This window comes from Phyllobates terribilis, unplaced genomic scaffold, assembly GCF_046119375.1.
Source record: "Phyllobates terribilis strain yellow unplaced genomic scaffold, ASM4611937v1 Scaffold_10__3_contigs__length_209671492, whole genome shotgun sequence".
Classification (NCBI taxonomy): Eukaryota; Metazoa; Chordata; class Amphibia; order Anura; family Dendrobatidae; genus Phyllobates; species Phyllobates terribilis.
Genome location: NW_027362770.1, coordinates 84,435,273 through 84,459,651, shown reverse-complemented (window position 1 = coordinate 84,459,651; position 24,379 = coordinate 84,435,273).

Genomic DNA, 24,379 nt, shown 5'->3' with positions numbered 1-24,379 from the left:
GCTACTAGAGTTTGCATCGGGTGCTCGGGTATGCACTGAGGCACCCAAGGCACCTATCTAGATGCATAGTGAGCACTCGGAACCCCCAGGTGCTTCACAAATTGATTCGTAAAAATGAAAAAGTGTTTTTTTCCCACTTTTTCATTTTTACGAATCAATTTGTGAAGCACCTGGGGGTTCCAAGTGCTCACTATGCATCTAGATAGGTGCCTTGGGGGGTCTAGTTTCCAAAATGGGGTCACTTGTGGGGGAGCTCCAATGTTTAGGCACACAGGGGCTCTCCAAACGCAACATGGTGTCCGCTAACAATTTGAGCCGATTTTCCATTCAATTTGTTAGCGGACACCATGTTGCGTTTGGAGAGCCCCTGTGTGCCTAAACATTGGAGCTCCCCCACAAGTGACCCCATTTTGGAAACTAGACCCCCCCAAGGCACCTATCTAGATGCATTGTGAGCACTTGGAACCCTCAAGTGCTTCACAAATTGATTCGTAAAAATGAAAAAGTGGGAAAAAAAATACTTTTTCATTTTTACGAATCAATTTGTGAAGCACCTAGGGGTTCCAAGTTCTCACTATGCATCTAGATAGGTGCCTTGGGGGGTCTAGTTTCCAAAATGGGGTCACTTGTGGGCGGTTTCCACTGTTTAGGCACATCAGGGACTCTCCAAACGCAACATGGCGTCCACTAATTATTCAAGCAAATTTTACAATCAAAAAGTCAAATGGCGCTCCTTCCCTTCCGAGCCCTGCTGTGCACCCAAACAGTGGTTTTTCCCCACATATGGGGTATCTGCGTGCCCAGGGGAAATTGCACAACAATTTTTGGGGTCCATTTTTTCTTGTTACCCCTGCGAAAATAAAAAAAATTGGGTCTAAAGTAACATTTTTGTGAAAAAAGTTAAATGTTCATTTTTTTCTTCCACATTCCAAAAATTCCTGTGAAGCACCTGAAGGATTAATAAAGTTCTTGAATGTGGTTTTGAGCACCTTGAGGGGTGCAGTTTTTAGAATGGTGTCACTTTTGGGTATTTTCTGTCATAAAGACCTCTCAAAGTGACTTCAAATGTGATGTGGTCCCTAAAAAAATGGTTTTGTAAATTTTGTTGGAAAAATGAGAAATCGCTAGTCAACTTTTAACCCTTATAGCTCCCTAGCAAAAAAAAATTTTGGTTCCAAAATTGTGCTGATGTAAAGTAGACATGTGGGAAATGTTATTTATTAACTCTTTTGTGTGACATATCTCTCTGATTTAAGGGCATAAAAATTCAAATTTTGAAAATTGCTAAATTTTCAAAATTTTCACCAAATTTCCGTTTTTTTCACAAATAGACTCTAGTGATATCGAAGAAATTTTACCACAATAATGAAGTACAATATGTCGCGAAAAAACAGTCTCAGAATCAGGGGGATCCGTTGAAGCGTTCCAGAGTAATTATCTCATAAAGTGACAGTGGTCAGAATTGTAAAAATTGGCCTGGTCATTAACGTGCAAACCACCCTCGGGGGTAAAGAGGTTAAGGTTAAAGGGAAGGTGCCTTTAAAAAAAATGTTTTTTAAACAATTGAAAAAAATTACCTCTTCTCCATTTGCAACAAAAAATCCTAATTTGATCTCCTTGACTTATCAGTAGGAGGCATCACCCCTTACACCTCATGAACAAGTGTTTGCTGTAACATCTCTCAAATGTTGTGCCTTGTATCTTTTGAATTCATTTGTAATATTGCCTGACAAAGGAGCCTCTGTGCTCTGAAAGCTTGCATATATTTTTTTTTTCTGGTTAGCCAATAAAGGTATCACTCTGAGAATACTTTTGTCAGTTTTGGACATAAAAGTATTTACATCAATTAAAAAAAAAATAGTTTTTATTAACCCCTTTCTGGCGCAAGGCGTACTAATACATATCTGCTCCCTGGCCCTTATGGGTCTGATACGTATTAGTACGCCTTTGCGTGCGGGCGCGATCGCCCCAGGGTGTCCCGCAGCGCTCCCTGCACATTAACCCCCGAAATGCTGCGATTGAAATCGATCGCAGCATTGTGGTGGCAAGGGGAGGTGATCGCGATACTCACTTTTCCTGCCGGTGTCCAGCGCTATCTGCCGCGGCTTCCCGGATGGGAGGAGGTAAGCGCAGATACTTACCTCCTCTCCGGCGTCCTGCGCCGTCTGAGTCCGGTCCCGGATGTTGTCATGGTGACCCGATGTCATCATGACAACATCCGGGTCGCCAGGAGGCAGGAAGTTACTTTGGTTCAAAATAACTTCTCCCAGTGCAGCACTGACAGGCTGCATAGCACAGGGATGGTGCTGCGTTCCTGTGCTATACAGCTGATCAGGCTGCAAAAAGTGAAAGTCCCATAGTGGAACAAAGTGTAAAAGTAAGAAAAATGTCAGAAAGTGAAAGAAAAAAATTGTAAAGATATTAAAAAAAATTGTAAAAATACCCCACCCCCCAAAAAAAAAATATTGTAGCCACAAATAAATAATAATAATAATAATAATAAAAAAAAACAATAAAAGTACACATATTTGGTATCGCCGCGCCCGGAACGACCTGACCTATAAAACTGCCCCACTAGTTAACCCCTTTACTGAACACTGTAAAAAATAAAAAACGAAGCAAAAAACTATGCTTTATCATCATACTGCCAAACACAGCATGGAATAAAATGCGATCAAAAAGACGAATGTAAATAAAAATGGCACCGCTGAAAACATCTCACAATAAACAAGTTGTCATACAGCTCCAACGGCCGAAAAATAAAAGTTATAGCTCTCAGAATAAAGCGATGCAAAAAACAATTCTTTATTCTATAAAATAGTTTTTATTGTGTAAAAGCGCCAAAACATTAAAAAAAACAATATAAGGCTATGTGCCCATGATGCAGAAATGCTCCGAATTTTTTCCGGAGCGTTTCTGCATTTCTCTGGCAGAAAAAAACGCATGCGGATTGTACATCCGTTTTTTCTGCCAGGGACAAGCGGATGGGAAGCGTTCTTCACATGCATATCTGCATGCGGCTTGTCAAGCGCTTTCCAAGCGATTTTAGCATCACTTGGAAAATGCTTGACAACTTGGTCACACTATATAAATCCATGCAAACGGCATGGATTTATATAGTGTGACCGAAAGAATGGTAAAAAATAAATATCATACTTACCTTCTGATGGCCCCCGGTGTCTTTATCCGATGCGTCCTGGCTTGCCGGCAGCTCGCGGTAGACTAAAGTACCTGCCGACGTCAGTGCCAAGTCCACCGCGAGCTGCGGTCAAACCAGGACGCATCGGATAAAGACACCGGGGGCCATCAGAATTTAAGTATAATGTATATTTTTCATTTTATTATTCTTTTTTTTTACAGGTACTATGGTATCCGGCTCCGGAGGAGAGTCTCCTCTTCTCCAGACCCGGGTACCATCCGCACATTGAAACACATGGAATCCGCATGTACAGATGCAGTGATGCGGATTTCATGCGTTCCAATGCAAGTCAATGGCGGCGAAAACGCTGCGCTTATGCAAAATAATTGGTAGTGCTGCGTATTTTTCCGCAATGATAATCCGCAGCGGAAATTTCCGCAGCATGTGCACAGCACATGCGGATTATTTGTTTATTCTGCCTCCCAAAAATCAGAATAGAAAGCGATAAAAAAATGTCACGTGCCTGAAAATGGTACCAATAAAAACATCAACTTGTCCCGTAAAAAACATGACTGTCAGCCGAAATATGGAAAAATTATAGCTCTCAAAATATGGCGATGTAAAAATTAGTCTTTGCGAAAGAAACAGGGTTTTTTAGTGTGTGACAGCTGTCAATCATAAAAAACCGATATGAATCTGGTATCGCTGTAATCGCACAAACCCGAAGAATAAAGTCATCTAATCACTTATACCGCACGAGGAGCGGCGTAAGAAATAAACTCTAGGGTTAGGGTTGTGCTAGGGTTAGGCTGCGTACGCACGATGCGGATTTAATGCGTTTCCGTGGCGCTTTTCCGACGCAAAAACGCATTAAAAATGCATGTTAAGTTGTCTGCCATGTTTCCGAATGATAATCCGCATGTGCTGTGCACATGCTGCAGAAATTTCCGCTGCGGATTATCATTGCGATAAAATCTGCAGCACGACCATTAATTTTGCAGAATCCCGGCGAAATTGCAGCCATTGACTTGCATTGGACCGCATAACATCCGCATGACTACACGTACACATGCGGATATTATGCGATTCAATGTGCTTATGGTACCCGGGTTTGGAGAAGAGGAGACTCTCCTCCAGACCTGGGTACCATAGTACCTGTAGTTAAAAAAAAATTTAAATAAAAAACAAACAAACATATACTTACCTTCTGATGGCCCCCTGTCTGCTCCCGGCGGTGCTGCTGGCTCTTCGGCTGCTCGCGGTGGTAAAAGGACCTTCTATGCCGTCATTTAGACATGTGACAGGTCACGCGACGGCCAACGTCATGACTAAATGACGTCATGGAAGGTCCTTTTTAGAGCACCGCGAGCCGCCGAAGAGCCAGTGGCACAGGAGAAGGAGATCGGGGGCCATCGGAAGGTGAGTATAATTTTTTTTTTGTTTTTTTTCAACATTTTTATTCTTTTTTTTACTATTGATGCTGCATTTGCAGCATCGTAACTTGGTCACACAACATAAATCCATGCCGGTTGCATGGATTTATATAGTGTGACCAAGTTGTCAAATACTTTTCCAAGTGATGCTAAAATCGCTTGGAAAAGCTCTTGACAACCCGCATGCGAAATCGCATGTTCAAAACGCTTCACAAACTCTTCTACCTGGCAGAAAAAAACGCATGTAAAATCCGCATGCGTTTTTTCTGCCAGGGAGATGCAGAAATACTCCGCAGCATTTCTGCATCGTTGGCACTTAGGGTTAGGGTTGTGCTAGGGTTAGGGTTGGGGTTGTATTAGAGTTGGGGTTGTATTAGAGTTGGGGTTAGGATTTTTTGAGAAGTAAAGAAAAAAAAATGATGATGATGTGGCGACTGGTGTTGAGCGCAAGTGCTCAGGTATGCACCGAGTATAGCGGGTACTCGAGTGACTTGCTTGAGTCTCTGTCCCATATGTTTTGCAGCTGTTATACAGCCAAAGAAACCTTGTGGGGATTGCCTGCCATGGATGAGTGATCCCCGCATGTTTTTTTTTGAGTGTCTAATAACCATGAAACATGTGGGCGGGGACTCGAGCATGTCACTTGAGCACCCGCGATACTTGGTGCATACCAGAGTACCCGATGCAAACTCTAGTAGTGAGCACTTGCACTCAAGACTAATGACAACTTATTCAATATGATGGCCTAATGTTATCAAATTCTGTGTCGTACCTCTGGGTTCAAATTGTTCACTATACCCCTTGATAAAATCCTTGAGGGGTGTAGTTTCCAAAATGGAGTCACTTGTGGGGGGTTTCCATTGTTTAGGCGCATCAGGGGGTCTCCAAACTCAACATGGCATCCGCTAATTATTCAAGCAAATTTTATATTCAAAAAGTCAAATGGCACTCCTTCCCTTTTGAACCCTGCCGTGCGCCCAAACAGTGTATTTTCCCCACATATGGGGTATCGGCTTACTTAACCACTTCGCGCCAGAGCCTGTTTTTGCCTTTGTGACCGGGCCAATTTTTTCAATTCTGACCACTGTCACTTTATGAGGTAATTACTCTGGAACGCTTCAACGTATTCCCCTGATTCTGAGATTGTTTTTTTCATGACATATTGTACTTCATGATAGTGGTAAAATTTCTTTGCTATAACTTGCGTTTATGTGTGAAAAAATCGGAAATTTGGCGAAAATTTTGAAAATTTTGCAATTTTCAAACTTTGAATTTTCATGCCCTTAAATCAGAGAGATATGTCATACAAAATAGTTAATAAATAACATTTCCCACATGTCTACTTTACATCAGCACAATTTTGGAACCAACATTTTTGTTTTGTTAGGGAGCTATAAGGGTTAAAAGTTGACCAGCGATTTCTCATTTTTCCAACAAAATTTACAAAAACATTTTTTTAGGGACCACATCATATTTGAAGTCACTTTGAGGGGTCTTTATGACAGAAAATACCCAAAAGTGACACCATTCTAAAAACTGCACCCCTCAAGGTGCTCAAAACCTCATTCGAGAACTTTATTAACCCTTCAGGCGCTTCACAGGAATTTTTGCAATGTGGAAGAAAAAAATTAACATTTAACTTTTTTCACAAAAATGTTACTTTAGACCCAATTTTTTTTATTTTCACAGGGGTAACAGGAAAAAATGGACCCCAAATTTTTTTGTGCAATTTCTCTTGAGCGTGCTGATACCCCATATGTGAGGGAAAACCACTGTTTGGGCGCACTGCAGGGTTCGGAAGGGAAGGAGCGCCATTAGACTTTTTGAATGTAAAATTTGTCTGAATAATTAGCAGACGCCATGTTGCTTTTGGAGAGCTCCTGATATGCCTAAACAGTGGAAACCCCCCACAAGTGACACCATTTTGGAAACTAGACCCCTTAGGGAACTTATCTAGATGTGTGGTGAGCACCTTTGCACCCTCAGCTGCTTCACAGAAGTTTATAATATTGAGCCGTAAAAATAAAATTTTCACATTTTTCCCACAAAAAATGTTTTTCATTCCCTAATTTTGTATTATCATAAGGGTAACAGGATAAATTGCACCATGAAGTTTGTTGTGCAATTTCTCCTGAACACGCCGATACCCCATATGTGGAGGCAAATTACTGTTTGGGCACATGGCAGGGTTTGAAAGGGAAGGAGCGCCATTTGACTTTTTGAATGTAAAATTTGTTTGAATAATTAGCGGACGCCATGTCACATTTGGGGAGCCCCTAATGTGCCTAAACAGTGGAAACCCCCCACAAGTGCCACCATTTTGGAAACTAGACCCCTTAGGGAACTTATCTAGATGTGTGGTGTGCACCTTGCACCCCCAGCTGCTTCACAGAAGTTTATAATATTGAGCCGTAAAAATAAAATTTTCACATTTTTCCCACAAAAAATGTTTTTCGTTCCCTAATTTTGTATTATCATAAGGGTAACAGGATAAATTGCACCATGAAGTTTGTTGTGCAATTTCTCCTGAACACGCCGATACCCTATATGTGGAGGCAAATTACTGTTTGGGCACATGGCAGGGTTTGAAAGGGAAGGATCGCCATTTGACTTTTTGAATGTAAAATTTGTTTGAATAATTAGCGGACGCCATGTCACATTTGGTGAGCCCCTAATGTGCCTAAACAGTGGAAACCCCCCCACAAGTGCCACCATTTTGGAAACTAGACCCCTTAGGGAACTTATCTAGATGTGTGGTGAGCACCTTGCACCCCCAGCTGCTTCACAGAAGTTTATAATATTGAGCCGTAAAAATAAAATTTTCACATTTTTCCCATAAAAAATGTTTTTCATTCTCTAATTTTGCATTATCATAAGGGTAACAGGATAAATTGAACCATGAAATTTGTTGTACAATTTCTCCTGAGTACGCCGATACCCCATATGTGGGGGAAAACCACTGCTTTGGTGTATGGCAGGGTTCGGAAGAGAAAGGAGCGCTATGTTGGCTGGGATAGGCAGCAGACACCATGTCACATTTGAAGAGTCGCTGACATGCCGAAACAGCAGAAACCCCCACAAGTGACCCCATTTTGTAAACTACACCTCTCAAGGAATTCATCTAGGGAAGTAGTGAGTATTTTTTAATTTTTAAATTTATACCATTGGGCAGTGAAAAAAGCATAATTATATTTTTACCACAAAAAAATGTTTTACCCTCAGATTTTACATTTTCACACAGGGCAATGGGTAAAAATGGTGCCGAAATGTGTCACACAATTTCTTCTAAAAGTGTCAATACCCCATATGTGGCTGGATCGTACCGCTTAGCCATACGGTGAGATCTGGGGGGGGACGGAGTGCTATTTGACAATTGGAGAACAAATTATTGTAGAATAGGCATTTGGATTTGGGAGCACAAAATTTTCTGAATTTCTTTTGGCGGGCAAGGGCCATTTTGCTTTTCCAGAGCCTTTCTGCTACCAGTAACTTGGAAGTCCCTTATATTTTTAACAGATGACGGACCTGAGTGGGGACTAGCTTTTTTTGAGGACTGAGTTGAAGCTTTTATTGGGAACATTTTACGTAACATTTATCCGGCGCTCTAGGCTGAGCACTTACATCGGGGTTTCCATCTAAATTTCCAAGTGATGTAATTCAGATGAAACCCCTGCAGGATCCATTCACTGTAATGAGGCAGCAGAGTTACTCTGGACACCATCTGGCCTCTGTTTAGCGGTGTCCTTTTTTTCAGAAGTGCACAAAACTGTGGCCAACCGCACTTTTATGCACGCCTAAAACAAATGACACCGTGGGATCCCAGGCTAGACGGCGTCCACAGTGGCCTATATCTGCCTCATTACAGGGAATCTTCCGTCATGGGTTCCGGCTGAATCATGTATTTCAGAGATTTACACGGAAACTCTGGTGTAAGTGCTCAGCGCAGAGCACAGGATAAATGTGGGCAGAGCCTTACTGGGATCTTTGGGGACATAATAAACAAATCAGTAGCAGGTGAAGAATTGGTTTTATTTATTTTTTACGCCGTTCCTAGTGTGATATAACTGATTAGATTACTTTATTCTTCGGGTCGGTGCGATTACAGAGATACCAGATTTATATTGGGTTTTTATGACTGACACACACTAAAAGACGCTTTTTTTGCAAAATCTAGTTTTTGCATCACCATATTTTGAGAGCTATAATTTTTCCATATTTCGGCCGACAGAGTCATGTGACGGCTTGTTTTTTGCGGGACGAGTTGACATTTTTATTGGTACCATTTTTGGGTACGTGACATTTTTTGATCGCTTTCTATTCCGTTTTTTGGGAGGTAAAATTAACAAAAACAAACAATTCAGGAATTGTTTTTTGAGGGTTTTTTTATGCCGTTCTGCGTGTGGTAAAAGTGATCAGGCAGCGTTATTCTTCGGGTCAGTACGTTTACAGCGATACTACACTTACTGTATTTTTTTATGTTTTGGCGCTTTTACACAATAAAACAATTTCATAGAAAAAAATATTTTTTTTTGCATTGCTTTATTCTGAGCGCTATAACTTTTTTATTTTTCGGCTGATGGAGCTGTATAGCGGCTTTTTTTTTGCGGAACAAGATGACGTTTTCAGTGGTACCATTTTTATTTCTATTTTGTTTTTTGGTCGCATTTTTTTCCACTTTTTGTTTGGCGATATGATGAAAAAGCATATTTTTTTGCTCCGTTTTTTATTTATTTTTATTACGGTGTGCACAGAAGGAGTTAATTAGTGTGACAGTTTTATAGCTCGGGTTGTTTCGGACGCGGCAATACCAAATATGTGTACTTTTTTTGGTTTTGTAAAAATATACGGATTTATTGGTTTAATATTTTATTTATTTATTTTTATTTATTTTGTGATTTTTTTTTTAATAGTTTAAAAACTTTTTTTTTTACTTTTTTTTACATTTTTACTTAGTCCCTGTATGGGACATTAATTTTTATTTTTCTGATCACTGATCTCATGTAATGTAATAGACATATATTACATTACATGAGATCTTCCCTGACTGTTTCAGTCAGAGTCTCCTGTCTGGCTACAGCTGCAGCTGAGCCAGACAGGACACCATATATGGCAGAGCTGGAGGCGGTCATGTGACCTCCAGCTGCCATAGCAACCCCAGGTCCTGGAAGGACTCGGAGGTCTTCGGAGAGGTAAGTTGACGACCCCCTCTCCTCCTGCTGTCTCCTATATGCCGCGATCACTATAGATCGCAGCATATAGAAGACAGCAAAGGGTTAACATCACTGGGACCTGATCTAATCAGGTCCCGATGATGTTCCCTGTCAGAGCTAATGCTCTGCACCGGAATCGCAGCGCTTGCAGGACCCCGGGGTCCTGAGCGCTGCGAGACCACCTACTGTTTTTAAACGTCGGCGCTGCACAGAGCCCAGCAAGCGCCGACGTTTATCTACAGTGGGCGGTCGGGAACCGGTTAAGGAGAAATTGCACAAGAAATTGCATGGTGCAATTTCTCCTGTTACCCTTATGAAAATGCAAAATTGGAGGCTAAAAAACATTTTTGTTGGAAAAATGTGAAAATTTTATTTTTACGGCTCAATGTTATAAACTTATGTGAAAGGGTGCTCACCACACATCTAGATAAATTCCTTCCCTTTCCGAACCCTGCCGTGCGCCCAAACAGTGGTTTCCCCCCACATACGGGGTATCAGCATGCTCAAGAGGAATTGCACAACAAATTTTGGGTCCATTTTTTAATGATACCCTTGCGGAAATAAAAAAAAATTGGGGTCTAAAGTAATATTTTTGTGAAAAAAAATAAATGTTCATTTTTTTTCTTCCACGTGCCAAAAATTCCTGTGAAGCACCTGAAAGGTTAATAAACTTATTGAATGTGGTTTTGATCACCTTGAGGGGTGCAGTTTTTAGAATGGTTTCACTTTTGGGTATTTTCTGTCGTAAAGGCCCATCAAAGTCACTTCACATATGATGTGGTCCCTAAAAAAAATGGTGTTATAAAAATGAAAAATCGTTGGTCAATTTTTAACCCTAAAAGCTCCATAACAAAAATAAATTTTGGTTCCAAAATTGTGCTGATGTAAAGTCTCCTTATCCGATGCGTCCGGTCTTCCCGGTGTCTCGCTGTTGTGTAAAAGCACCTGCCATGACGTCATTTAGTCATGTGATGGGTCACGCGACCACCGACGTCAGCCGTCGTGTGACCCGTCACATATCTAAATGACGTCATGGCACGTCCTTTTAGACCATCGCGAGCTGCCGGAAAGCCAGGACGCATCGCTGAGGAGACTGGGGGCCATCATAAGGTAAGTATAATGTTTTTTTTTTTATTTTAATTCTTTTTTTTTTATGGGTACTATGGTACCCGGGTCTGGAGGAGAGTCTCCTCTTCTCCAAACCCGGGTACCATCCGCACAGTGAATCGCTTAATATCCGCATGTGCACATGTAGTCATGTGGATATTATGCGATTCAATGCAAGTCAAAGGCGGCGAAAACGCTGCGATTACGCAAAATAATTGGTACTGCTGCGGATTTTTCTGCAATGATAATCCGCAGCGGAAATTTCCGCAGCATATGCACAGCACATGCGGAACTGCCGCTGCGGAAACGCTTAAAAAACGCATAGTGGGCATACAGCCTGAAATTAATTTTTTTTTTCAAATATTATCATTTGTTTTTAAATAAGTAAAATATGAAACATAATTTTAAAAGTTTTTATATTTTCTCTTTTAGGCTGGGTGCCCACGTAGCGTTTTTCAAGCGTTTATGCTGCGGAATTTCCGCAGCGTAAACGCTTGTGAAACGCTAGGTAATCCGCACCCCATGGTCTCCAAGGGGATTCCGCATGTTCTATGCACATGCTGCGGATTTTTCCGCAGCGTTTATGCTGCGTACAAAAATCAGCAGCATGTCATTTAATTTTGCGGAAACGCAGCGGAATGGCCGCCATTGACTTGCATTGAGACGCATAGAATGCGCGTCTGTACATTTCTACAAGCGAATGCTATGCGTCTCTATGTGCGGATGGTACCCAGTTCTGGAGGAGAGAAGACTCTCATCCAGACCTGGGTACCATTGTACCTGTAAAAAAAAGAATAAAATAATAAATAAAGTTTATACTCACCTTTCCGAAGACTTCTCTGCATGCCGGCATCGCTGAAGGACCTTCGGTGACGTCACAGTCATGTGACCGCAGGCCCTTTACCGCTCTGTCTCGCGATATGCCGGCAGCCAGGAACCAGCCAGGAAGCAGCGCTGCAGCCACGCCGGGGCATCGGGGGTGAGTATAGCTTTATTTTATTTTTACGGTTCACACTGTATAAATCCATGCTGTTTGGCTATGTGCCCACGATGCAGAAATGAAGCAGAAAATTTCTGCAGCATTTCTGCATCTCCCTGGCAGAAAAAAACGCATGCAGATTGTGCGTTTTTCCTGCATAATACATGCGGATCCACATGCAGATTCACATGCGTTTCCGCATGCAGATTGACAAGCGCTTTCCTGGTGATTAGCATCACTTGGAAAGTGCTTGACAACTAGGTCACACTGTATAAATCCATGCAAACAGCATGGATTTATACAGTGTGACCGTAAAAATTAAAACAAATAAAGCTATACTCACCCCCGAGGACCCGGTGTGTGCTGCAGCGCTCGTTCCTGTCTGGTTCCCGGCTGCCGGCATATCGCGAGAGAGAGCGGTGAAGGGCCTGCGGTCACATGACTGTGATGTCACCGCAGGTCCTTCAGCGCTGCTGGCATTCAGAGAGAAGTCGCCGGACAGGTGAGTATAAACTTTATTTGTTATTTTATTCTTTTTTTACAGGTACAATGGTACCCAGGTCTGGATGAGAGTCTCCTCTCCTCCAGAACTGGGTACCATCCGCACATAGAGACGCATAGAAGCCGCTTGTACAAATGTACAGTCGCGGTTTCTGTGCGTCTCAATGCAAGTCAATGGCGGGAGTTCCGCTGCGCTTCCGCAAAATTAAATGACATGCTGCGGATTTTTGTACGTAGCATAAACGCTGCGGAAAAATCCGCAGCATGTGCATAGAACATGCGGAATCCCCTTGGGGACCATGGGGTGCGGATTACCTAGCGTTTCACAAGCGTTTATGCTGCGGAAATTCCGCAGCATAAACGCTTGAAAAACGCTACGTGGGCACACAGCCTTAAACACTAGGGAGAGCAGCTGCTGAAATTTGCCATAAAAACCTAGTAGTGCCAGTTCACATTACAACTGCAGTGAATGTGGGCTGGATCTGCACACATGTGTGGGATGTCACCCCTCCTCCTATTCTGAGTGTTTGGAAAAGGATAAGAAAGGATGAAGTTTAGGATCACAGTATGGAGCCATTTTGTTAGTGACTGCAAAGTGTTACTGACAAGTACAGTGTCACAGAGGACAGCTGGCAGCATTGATTCTGTTAGTTGTTGCTTCTCTCTGTATCATAAGTTAAAGTTGTTAGATAGTTGTTAGTGTATCGTGCTGCGATTAGATACGCTTAGAGTAACGCTGGAATTAGATACAGGGCCAAGTGTAGTGTATCACCTGATGGGATTAGACATTGAGCTCAGCGGAGTGTATCACACAGGATAGGATTAAATACACAGTATCTATTCTAATGTATATATTGTGTCTCCCCGCACAGTCCACTTCTATGGGAGAAGTGGTGTAATCAGTGACACCGCTCCATCCACTTCTTTGCGAGGAGTGGTGTAATATGGGGTTATGCATTACACCACTGCTCCCATAGAAGTAGACAGAGCTGGGTTACACATTAATTGCCACCACCCCCACTACCCCAAAAATAATAATATTCAGCGGGGTCACAGAAGAGCATATCTCATAACTTTGCAGCCCTTACAAAGTAATTTTCATTCTAGATTCCCATATATTTAAAAAAAAAAAAACAACATAAATACAATTTAATAAAGCATAGGTTAAAACAACATTCCCTTTAATGTTGTGCTTTGCTGTTGCAGGGAACCCAGGAACTACTCTTCATCTGGAAGCTACAGGCAGCAAGGTACGGATGAGCTTTCCTCATATCTCAGCATTTGGCTCATGTACTGAGTCATTAGGGTCAGTTCACATGCGACAGTTTTATTGCAAAAATATTGGCACCTTTCCCATTTATCTGATTTGGATTGTGTGGAAATCCATGGATCTGCATAAAAATAACCTCAGTCACATGTGTTTAATGGGTTTTTAAGTTGGAGAATTTATCATTAAGGGGATGTTTGTTTTGTTTGTAACCACTTTGCCGTAATTTACACCAGATTATTGAAGTGTTGCACAAAGTTGGATGATGAATTTTTTTGCATCTTTAGATGACTGTTTAGAGCCGATTTTCTACTTTTTACATCATCCCCCTTTCTGGAGTGAGAATTAATGAAGTTGTCCGACCACAAAATCCAAATTTGTTTTTTAAGGTAATCTGTGCTGTATTGTAATATACAATACCCCTATAAATTTAGTTTTTTGTTTCTGCCTTTCGTTCCTCCTGAATTTCAATTCATTCTCTCACCTACTTTGTTTAGCGGTGGCTCTACCAAACTTGACAGCTCCCTGTGCTGTATTATCTAACCTCATAGCCAGAGCTGGCCTCAGTGTCCAGCCCTGCCCTCTGCCGGCCCACTGCACACTCATGCCTGCCAGTATTGTCCCCAGCATCATCACTCCAGAATTGGAAATAACAGAGCAGTGTCCTCATCTAAGGAAGGCATGACAATCACTGCACTCCACACCACTTCTCCACATCACCTCTGGCATATGAGTACTGTGAAGTGAAAAGTCTATAGTGATGTGTGTGTGTGCAAGAATGCAAGTATACAGCTCTGGCAAAAATTAAGAGACCACTGAACAGTTTTCTATTGGAAAGCATGCCAAGACGCATGAAAACTGTGATCAAAAATCATGGTTAGTCCACCAAATATTGATTTCTGAACTGTCCCTGAGTTAAGACATGAGTAATTTGAGGTCTGAAAGCACTGTTTCTTTTTTAGTATTTTGACGCTTTATCATTTGCTGTAAATAAATACTAAATTTTTAGCTTTGAATTTTGGAGACATGTTGTCAGTAGTTTATAAACTAAAACAACAATGTACATTTTACTCAAAAATATACCTAGAAAGAGAAAAATCAGAGAAACTAAAAATTTTGCAGTGGTCTCTTAATTTTTGCCAGAGCTGTATGTGTATATCTACATATATACAGCTGCTGCAGAACCTCGTAATATACACAGCAGGTGCTTTAGAACCTCATAATATGCCACAGCTGATGCTGAACCTCATAGTGCACACCTCAGCTGCAGAACCTCATAATACACCTTGGAGGCTGCAGAACCTCATAATACACACCTCAGCTGCAGATCCTCATAATACACTTTGGTAGCTGCAGAACCTCATAATACACCTTGGCGGCTGAAGAACCTCATAATACAAACCTCAGCTGCAGAACCTCATAATACACCTTGGCGGCTGCAGAACCTCATAATACACCTTGGCGGCTGCAGAACCTCATAATACACCTCAGTTGCTGCAGAACCTTATAATACACCTCGGCCGCTGCAGAACCTCATAATGCACCTCGGCAGATGCAGAACCTCATAATATATCTCGGCTACTGCAGAACCTCAGTCTATAGTGATGTGTGTGTGCATGAGTGTAAGTATGTGTGTATACACATAAATATACCTCATAATAACCTTATAATACACCTCAGCTGCTGCAGAACCTCGCAATACATCTTAGGCCTCCTTCACATGTACGCGTGAAAGTGTGGCCTGGTCCATTTTTACCATCTATGTGTACATGTGTGCCGTCTGTGTGACACATACTGGAATAAAATGCATTCAAGAAATTACAGATTTTTATGTGTTAAAGAGAACCTCCCACTAGAAACAACGCTATTAGGCCTCTTCCACACGTCCGGATATTTCCGGTACTGGAAAAAACAGTACCGGAGATATCTATGTACGTGTGTCCATGTGTATGATACCTGTGACATACGTGTTGCAACCGTGTGCCGCCCGTGTGATGCATCAGTATGGTTATGTGCCCACGATGCAGAAATGCTCCGTATTTTTTCCTGAGCGTTTCTGCATCTCCCTGGCAGAAAAAACACATGCGGATTGTACATGCGGTTTTTCTGCCAGGGACCAGTGGAAGTGAAGCGTTCTTCACATGCATTTCCGCATGCGGGTTGTCAAGCGCTTTCCAAGCGATTTTAGCATCACTTGGGAAGTGCTTGACAACTTGGTCACACTATATAAATCCATGCAAACGGCATGGATTTATATAGTGTGACCGTAAAGAATGGTAAAAAAAAAATTAAATCTATACTTACCTTCCGATGGCCCCCGGAGTCTTTATCTGATTCGTCTCGGCTTGCCGGCAGCTCGCGGTAGACTAAAGGACCTGCCGACGTCACCGGTCGCGTGACCCGTCACATGACTAAATTTCTTCACGGCAGGTCCTTTTCAGACCATCGCGAGTTGCCGGCAAGCCAGGACGCATCGCTATGGAGACCAGGGGCCATCAGAAGGTAAGTATAATATTTATTTTTTATTTTATTATTTTTTTTACAGGTACTATGGTACCCGTGTCTGGAGGAGAGTCTCCTCTTCTCCAGACACGGGTACCATCCACACATTGAAACGCTTGGATTCTGCAGATGCAGTGATGCGGATTCCATGCGGTCCAATGCAAGTCAATGGCGGCGAAAACGCAGCATTTACTCAAAATAATTGGTAGTGCTGCGGATTTTTCCGCAATTATAATCCGCAGCGGAAATTTCCGCAGCATGTGCACAGCACATGCGGATTTATCATTGGGGAACATGGCAGACCTTCTAACAATTTTTTTTTTGTGTTTCTGCAGCAGAATTGCCGTTGCGGAAACGCTTAAAATACTCATAGTGGGCACACTGCCTATCACACGTACCGTTTCCTGCGAATCAGCAGTACAGTTTGCGCTGTTCTCAAATGCCGGGTGCTGAACGCTTCCCTCATCATTGTCCCCTGCTAGCGCTGTGTTCAGCGTCAGCAGGGGACAATGTTGAGAGTAGTATTCTGCTCCTGCTGTGTCCAACAAATGTAAAAATAAGAATAAAATTAAAAAGTCCTTATTCTCATCTCTGCTCCCTCTGTGTCTTACAAGTGTATAAATAAGAATGGTGCTGGTTAATCTGCAGGTTAATAGAATTACTAACCTGCCCGGTGCCTGCACTTAGCCAAACATTGCGAGGAGATTTTCCCCGCAGAGTACCTGTTTCAGTCATGGGGGCGGTGCTGGTTCATTTATGGCTCTGAGAATACAGAGTGGCGGCTGTAACTGCGCCCCCGCACTGACTGACACTCGCTCTGCATTGGGGCCGACTGTCAGTCAGGGCCGGAAATTCTACATATACAAAACGGTGACTGACCTTTGCCAACACTGCCCCTATGACTGAAACCAGAATGCTGCGGGGGGAATAAAGTTCATTTTATAAATTAAATAAAGTTTATGCTGTTGGCTGCGTGCAGGCTCTGGGCAGCATAATAACGATATTAACTTGCAGATTAACCACATATCTGCAGGTTATTACCGTTATTTCTGGTGATAGGTTCCTTTTAAGATGTGCAACGATAATAGATATCCGGCAGATATATTACTTCACAACGATAAAAAGCCCAGGATGGGTTTTCCGGTGGTAAGTTAAAAGGTCAGAGAATGCACTCCGGTGGCTGGCTGAAAGGGCCAAGTTGGGAGCCTCAGTGGTTGGCAAAAAAGCCATAGAGTGCACCTCCGTCGTAGGCTAAAAAGCCCATGATGGGCGGCCCTGGTGGTAAGCAAAAAGGGAAAAGAAAAGGCAGCCCGGTTGTAGGCTAAAAAGCCCATGATGGGCGGCCCCGGTGGTAAGCAAAAAGACCAAAGAATGCACCCCGGTTGTAGGCTAAAAAGCCCATGATGGGCGGCCCCGGTGGTAAGCAAAAAGGCCAAAAAATGCACCCCGGTTGTAGGCTAAAATGCCCATGATGGGTGGACCCGGTGGTAAGCAAAAAGGCCAAAAAAATGCACCCCGGTTGTAGGCTAAAAAGCCCATGATGGGCGGCCCCTTTGGTAAGCAAGAAGGCCAAATAATGCTCCCCGGTTTTAGGCTAAAAAGCCCATGATGGGCAGCCCCGGTGGTAAGCAAAAAGGCAAAAGAAAAGGCACCCCGGTTGTAGGCTAAAAAGTCCATGAAGGGCGGCCCCGTTGGTAAGCAAAAAGGCTAAAAAAATGCACCCCGGTTGTAGGCTAAAAAAGCCCATGATGGGTGGCCCTGGTGGTAAGCAAAGAGGCCAAAAAATGCACCCCAGTCGTAGGCTAAAAAGCCCATGATGGGGGTGGTAATAAAATAAGCCAAAGAAATACACCCCGGTCATAGGCTAAGAAGCCCGTGATGGGCTGCCCCGGTGGTAAGCAAAGAGGCCAAAAAATGCACCCCAATCGTAGGCTAAAAAGCCCATGATGGGCGGCCTCGGTGGTAAGCAAAAAGGCCAAAAAAATGCACCCCGGTTGTAGGCTAAAAAGCCCATGATGGGCGGCCCCGGTGGTAAACAAAAAGGCAAAAGAAAAGGCACCCTGGTTGTAGGCTAAGAAGCACATGATAGGCGGCCCTGGTGGTAAGCCAAAAGGCAAAAAAATGCACCCTGGTTGTAGGCTAAAAAGCCCATGATGGGCGGCCCCGGTGGTAAGCAAAAAGGCCAAAAAAAAATGCACCCCGGTTGTAGGCTAAAAAGCCCATGATGGGCGGCCCCGGTGGTAAGCAAAAAGGCAAAAGAAAAGGCACCCCTCTTGTAGGCTAAAAAGCCCATGATGGGCGGCCCCGGTGGTAAGCAAAGAGGCCAAAAAAATGCACCCCGGTTGTAGGCTAAAAAGCCCATGATGGGCGGCCCCGGTGGTAACAAAAAGGCACCCCGGTTGTAGGCTAAAAAGCCCATGATGGGTGGCCCCGGTGGTAAGCCAAAAGGCCAAAAAAATGCACCCCGGTTGTAGGATAAAAAGCCCATGATGGGCGGCCTTGGTGGTAAGCCAAAAGGCCAAAAAAATGCACCCCGGTTGTAGGATAAAAAGCCCATGATGGGCGGCCTTGGTGGTAAGCAAAAAGGCAAAAGAAAAGGCACCCCGGTTGTAGGCTAAAAAGCCCATGATGGGCGGCCCCGGTGGTAAGCAAAAAGGCAAAAGAAAAGGCACCCCTGTTGTAGGCTAAAAAGCCCATGATGGGCGGCCCCGGTGGTAAACAAAAAGGCCAAAAAAATGCACCCCGGTTGTAGGCTAAAAAGCCCATGATGGGCGGCCCCGGTGGTAACAAAAAGGCACCCCGGTTGTAGGCTAAAAAGCCCAGGATGGGCGGCCCCGGTGGTAAGCCAAAAGGCCAAAAAAATGCACCCCGGTTGTAGGCTAAAAAGCCCATGATGGGCGGCCCCGATGGTAAACAAAAAGGCCAAAAAAATGCACCCCTGTTGTAGGCTAAAAAGCCCATGATGGGTGGCCCCGGTGGTAAACAAAAAGGCAAAAGAAAAGTAACCCTGGTTTTAGGCTAAGAAGCCCATGATGGGCAGCCCTGGTGGTAAGCCAAAAGGCAAAAAAATGCACCCTGGTTTTAGGCTAAAAAGCCCATGATGGGCGGCCCCGGTGGTAAGCAAAAAGGCCAAAAAAGGCACCCCGGTTGTAGGCTAAAAAGCCCATGATGGGCGGCCCCGGTGGTAAGCAAAAAGGCCAAAAAAATGCACCCCGGTTGTAGGCTAAAAAGCCCAGGATGGGCGGCCCCGGTGGTAACAAAAAGGCACCCCGGTTGTAGGCTAAAAAGCCCAGGATGGGCGGCCCCGGTGGTAACAAAAAGGCACCCCGGTTGTAGGCTAAAAAGCCCATGATGGGCGGCCCCGGTGGTAAGCCAAAAGGCCAAAAAAATGCACCCCGGTTGTAGGCTAAAAAGCCCATGATGGGCGGCCTTGGTGGTAAGCAAAAAGGCAAAAGAAAAGGCACCCCCCTTGTAGGCTAAAAAGCCCATGATGGGCGGCCCCGGTGGTAAGCAAAAAGGCCAAAAAAATGCACCCCGGTTGTAGGCTAAAAAGCCCATGATGGGTGGCCCCGGTGGTAACAAAAAGGCACCCCGGTTGTAGGCTAAAAAGCCCATGATGGGCGGCCCCGGTGGTAAGCCAAAAGGCCAAAAAAATGCACCCCGGTTGTAGGATAAAAAGCCCATGATTGGCGGCCTTGGTGGTAAGCAAAAAGGCAAAATAAAAGGCACCCCGGTTGTAGGCTAAAAAGCCCATGATGGGCGGCCCCGATGGTAAACAAAAAGGCCAAAAAAATGCACCCCGGTTGTAGGCTAAAAAGCCCAGGATGGGCGGCCCCGGTGGTAACAAAAAGGCACCCCGGTTTTAGGCTAAAAAGCCCATGATGGGCGGCCCCGGTGGTAAGCCAAAAGGCCAAAAAAATGCACCCCGGTTGTAGGATAAAAAGCCCATGATTGGCGGCCTTGGTGGTAAGCAAAAAGGCAAAAGAAAAGGCACCCCGGTTGTAGGCTAAAAAGCCCATGATTGGCGGCCCCGGTGGTAAGCAAAAAGGCCAAAAAAATGCACCCCGGTTGTAGGCTAAAAAGCCCATGATGGGTGGCCCCGGTGGTAACAAAAAGGCACCCCGGTTGTAGGCTAAAAAGCCCATGATGGGCGGCCCCGGTGGTAAACCAAAAGGCCAAAAAAATGCACCCCGGTTGTAGGATAAAAAGCCCATGATTGGCGGCCTTGGTGGTAAGCAAAAAGGCAAAAGAAAAGGCACCCCGGTTGTAGGCTAAAAAGCCCATGATGGGCGGCCCCGATGGTAAACAAAAAGGCCAAAAAAATGCACCCCGGTTGTAGGCTAAAAAGCCCAGGATGGGCGGCCCCGGTGGTAACAAAAAGGCACCCCGGTTGTAGGCTAAAAAGCCCATGATGGGCGGCCCCGGTGGTAAGCCAAAAGGCCAAAAAAATGCACCCCGGTTGTAGGATAAAAAGCCCATGATTGGCGGCCTTGGTGGTAAGCAAAAAGGCAAAAGAAAAGGCACCCCGGTTGTAGGCTAAAAAGCCCATGATTGGCGGCCCCGGTGGTAAACAAAAAGGCAAAAGAAAAGTAACCCTGGTTTTAGGCTAAGAAGCCCATGATGGGCAGCCCTGGTGGTAAGTCAAAAGGCAAAAAAATGCACCCTGGTTGTAGGCTAAAAGCCCATGATGGGCGGCCCCGGTGGTAAGCAAAAAGGCCAAAAAATGCACCCCGGTTGTAGGCTAAAAAGCCCATGATGGGCGGCCCCGGTGGTAACAAAAAGGCACCCCGGTTGTAGGCTAAAAAGCCCATGATGGGCGGCCCCGGTGGTAAGCCAAAAGGCCAAAAAAATGCACCCCGGTTGTAGGATAAAAAGCCCATGATGGGCGGCCTTGGTGGTAAGTAAAAAGGCCAAAAAAATGCACCCCGGTTGTAGGCTAAAAAGCCCATGATGGGCGGCCCCGGTGGTAAACAAAAAAGCAAAAGAAAAGGCACCCTGGTTGTAGGCTAAGAAGCACATGATAGGCGGCCCTGGTGGTAAGCCAAAAGGCAAAAAAATGCACCCTGGTTGTAGGCTAAAAAGCCCATGATGGGCGGCCCCGGTGGTAAGCAAAAAGGCCAAAAAAAATGCACCCCGGTTGTAGGCTAAAAAGCCCATGATGGGCGGCCCCGGTGGTAAGCAAAAAGGCCAAAAAAATGCACCCCGGTTGTAGGCTAAAAAGCCCAGGATGGGCGGCCCCGGTGGTAACAAAAAGGCACCCCGGTTGTAGGCTAAAAAGCCCAGGATGGGCGGCCCCGGTGGTAACAAAAAGGCACCCCGGTTGTAGGCTAAAAAGCCCATGATGGGCGGCCCCGGTGGTAAGCCAAAAGGCCAAAAAAATGCACCCCGGTTGTAGGCTAAAAAGCCCATGATGGGCGGCCTTGGTGGTAAGCAAAAAGGCAAAAGAAAAGGCACCCCTCTTGTAGGCTAAAAAGCCCATGATGGGCGGCCCCGGTGGTAAGCAAAAAGGCCAAAAAAATGCATCCCGGTTGTAGGCTAAAAAGCCCATGATGGGTGGCCCCGGTGGTAACAAAAAGGCACCCCGGTTGTAGGCTAAAAAGCCCATGATGGGCGGCCCCGGTGGTAAGCCAAAAGGCCAAAAAAATGCACCCCGGTTGTAGGATAAAAAGCCCATGATTGGCGGCCTTGGTGGTAAGCAAAAAGGCAAAAGAAAAGGCACCCCGGTTGTAGGCTAAAAAGCCCATGATGGGCGGCCCCGATGGTAAACAAAAAGGCCAAAAAAATGCACCCCGGTTGTAGGCTAAAAAGCCCAGGATGGGCGGCCCCGGTGATAACAAAAAGGCACCCCGGTTGTAGGCTAAAAAGCCCATGATGGGCGGCCCCGGTGGTAAGCCAAAAGGCCAAAAAAATGCACCCCGGTTGTAGGATAAAAAGCCCATGATTGGCGGCCTTGGTGGTAAGCAAAAAGGCAAAAGAAAAGGCACCCCGGTTGTAGGCTAAAAAGCCCATGACTGGCGGCCCCGGTGGTAAGCAAAAAGGCCAAAAAAATGCACCCCGGTTGTAGGCTAAAAAGCCCATGATGGGTGGCCCCGGTGGTAACAAAAAGGCACCCCGGTTGTAGGCTAAAAAGCCCATGATGGGCGGCCCCGGTGGTAAGCCAAAAGGCCAAAAAAATGCACCCCGGTTGTAGGATAAAAAGCCCATGATTGGCGGCCTTGGTGGTAAGCAAAAAGGCAAAAGAAAAGGCACCCCGGTTGTAGGCTAAAAAGCCCATGATGGGCGGCCCCGATGGTAAACAAAAAGGCCAAAAAAATGCACCCCGGTTGTAGGCTAAAAAGCCCAGGATGGGCGGCCCCGGTGGTAACAAAAAGGCACCCCGGTTGTAGGCTAAAAAGCCCATGATGGGCGGCCCCGGTGGTAAGCCAAAAGGCCAAAAAAATGCACCCCGGTTGTAGGATAAAAAGCCCATGATTGGCGGCCTTGGTGGTAAGCAAAAAGGCAAAAGAAAAGGCACCCCGGTTGTAGGCTAAAAAGCCCATGATTGGCGGCCCCGGTGGTAAACAAAAAGGCAAAAGAAAAGTAACCCTGGTTTTAGGCTAAGAAGCCCATGATGGGCAGCCCTGGTGGTAAGCCAAAAGGCAAAAAAATGCACCCTGGTTGTAGGCTAAAAAGCCCATGATGGGCGGCCCCGGTGGTAAGCAAAAAGGCCAAAAAAAATGCACCCCGGTTGTAGGCTAAAAAGCTCAGGATGGGCGGCCCCGGTGGTAACAAAAAGGCACCCCGGTTGTAGGCTAAAAAGCCCATGATGGGCGGCCCCGGTGGTAAGCCAAAAGGCCAAAAAAATGCACCCCGGTTGTAGGCTAAAAAGCCCATGATGGGCGGCCTTGGTGGTAAGCCAAAAGGCAAAAGAAAAGGCACCCCTCTTGTAGGCTAAAAAGCCCATGATGGGCGGCCCCGGTGGTAAGCAAAAAGGCCAAAAAAATGCACCCCGGTTGTAGGCTAAAAAGCCCATGATGGGTGGCCCCGGTGGTAACAAAAAGGCACCCCGGTTGTAGGCTAAAAAGCCAATGATGGGCGGCCCCGGTGGTAAGCCAAAAGGCCAAAAAAATGCACCCCGGTTGTAGGATAAAAAGCCCATGATTGGCGGCCTTGGTGGTAAGCAAAAAGGCAAAAGAAAAGGCACCCCGGTTGTAGGCTAAAAAGCCCATGATGGGCGGCCCCGATGGTAAACAAAAAGGCCAAAAAAATGCACCCCGGTTGTAGGCTAAAAAGCCCAGGATGGGCGGCCCCGGTGGTAACAAAAAGGCACCCCGGTTGTAGGCTAAAAAGCCCATGATGGGCGGCCCCGGTGGTAAGCCAAAAGGCCAAAAAAATGCACCCCGGTTGTAGGATAAAAAGCCCATGATTGGCGGCCTTGGTGGTAAGCAAAAAGGCAAAAGAAAAGGCACCCCGGTTGTAGGCTAAAAAGCCCATGATTGGCGGCCCCGGTGGTAAACAAAAAGGCAAAAGAAAAGTAACCCTGGTTTTAGGCTAAGAAGCCCATGATGGGCAGCCCTGGTGGTAAGTCAAAAGGCAAAAAAATGCACCCTGGTTGTAGGCTAAAAGCCCATGATGGGCGGCCGCGGTGGTAAGCAAAAAGGCCAAAAAAATGCACCCCGGTTGTAGGCTAAAAAGCCCATGATGGGCGGCCCCGGTGGTAACAAAAAGGCACCCCGGTTGTAGGCTAAAAAGCCCATGATGGGCGGCCCCGGTGGTAAGCCAAAAGGCCAAAAAAATGCACCCCGGTTGTAGGATAAAAAGCCCATGATGGGCGGCCTTGGTGGTAAGCAAAAAGGCTAAAGAAAAGGCACCACGGTTGTAGGCTAAAAAGCCCATGATGGGCGGCCCCGATGGTAAACAAAAAGGCCAAAAAAATGCACCCCGGTTGTAGGCTAAAAAGCCCAGGATGGGCAGCCCCGGTGGTAACAAAAAGGCACCCCGGTTGTAGGCTAAAAAGCCCATGATGGGCGGCCCCGGTGGTAAGCCAAAAGGCCAAAAAAATGCACCCCGGTTGTAGGCTAAAAAGCCCATGATGGGCGGCCTTGGTGGTAAGCAAAAAGGCCAAAAAAATGCACCCCGGTTGTTGGTTAAAAAGCCCATGATTGGCGGCCCCGGTGGTAAGCAAAAAGGCAAAAGAAAAGGTACCCCGGTTGTAGGCTAAAAAGCCCATGATGGGCGGCCCCGGTGGTAAACAAAAAGGCC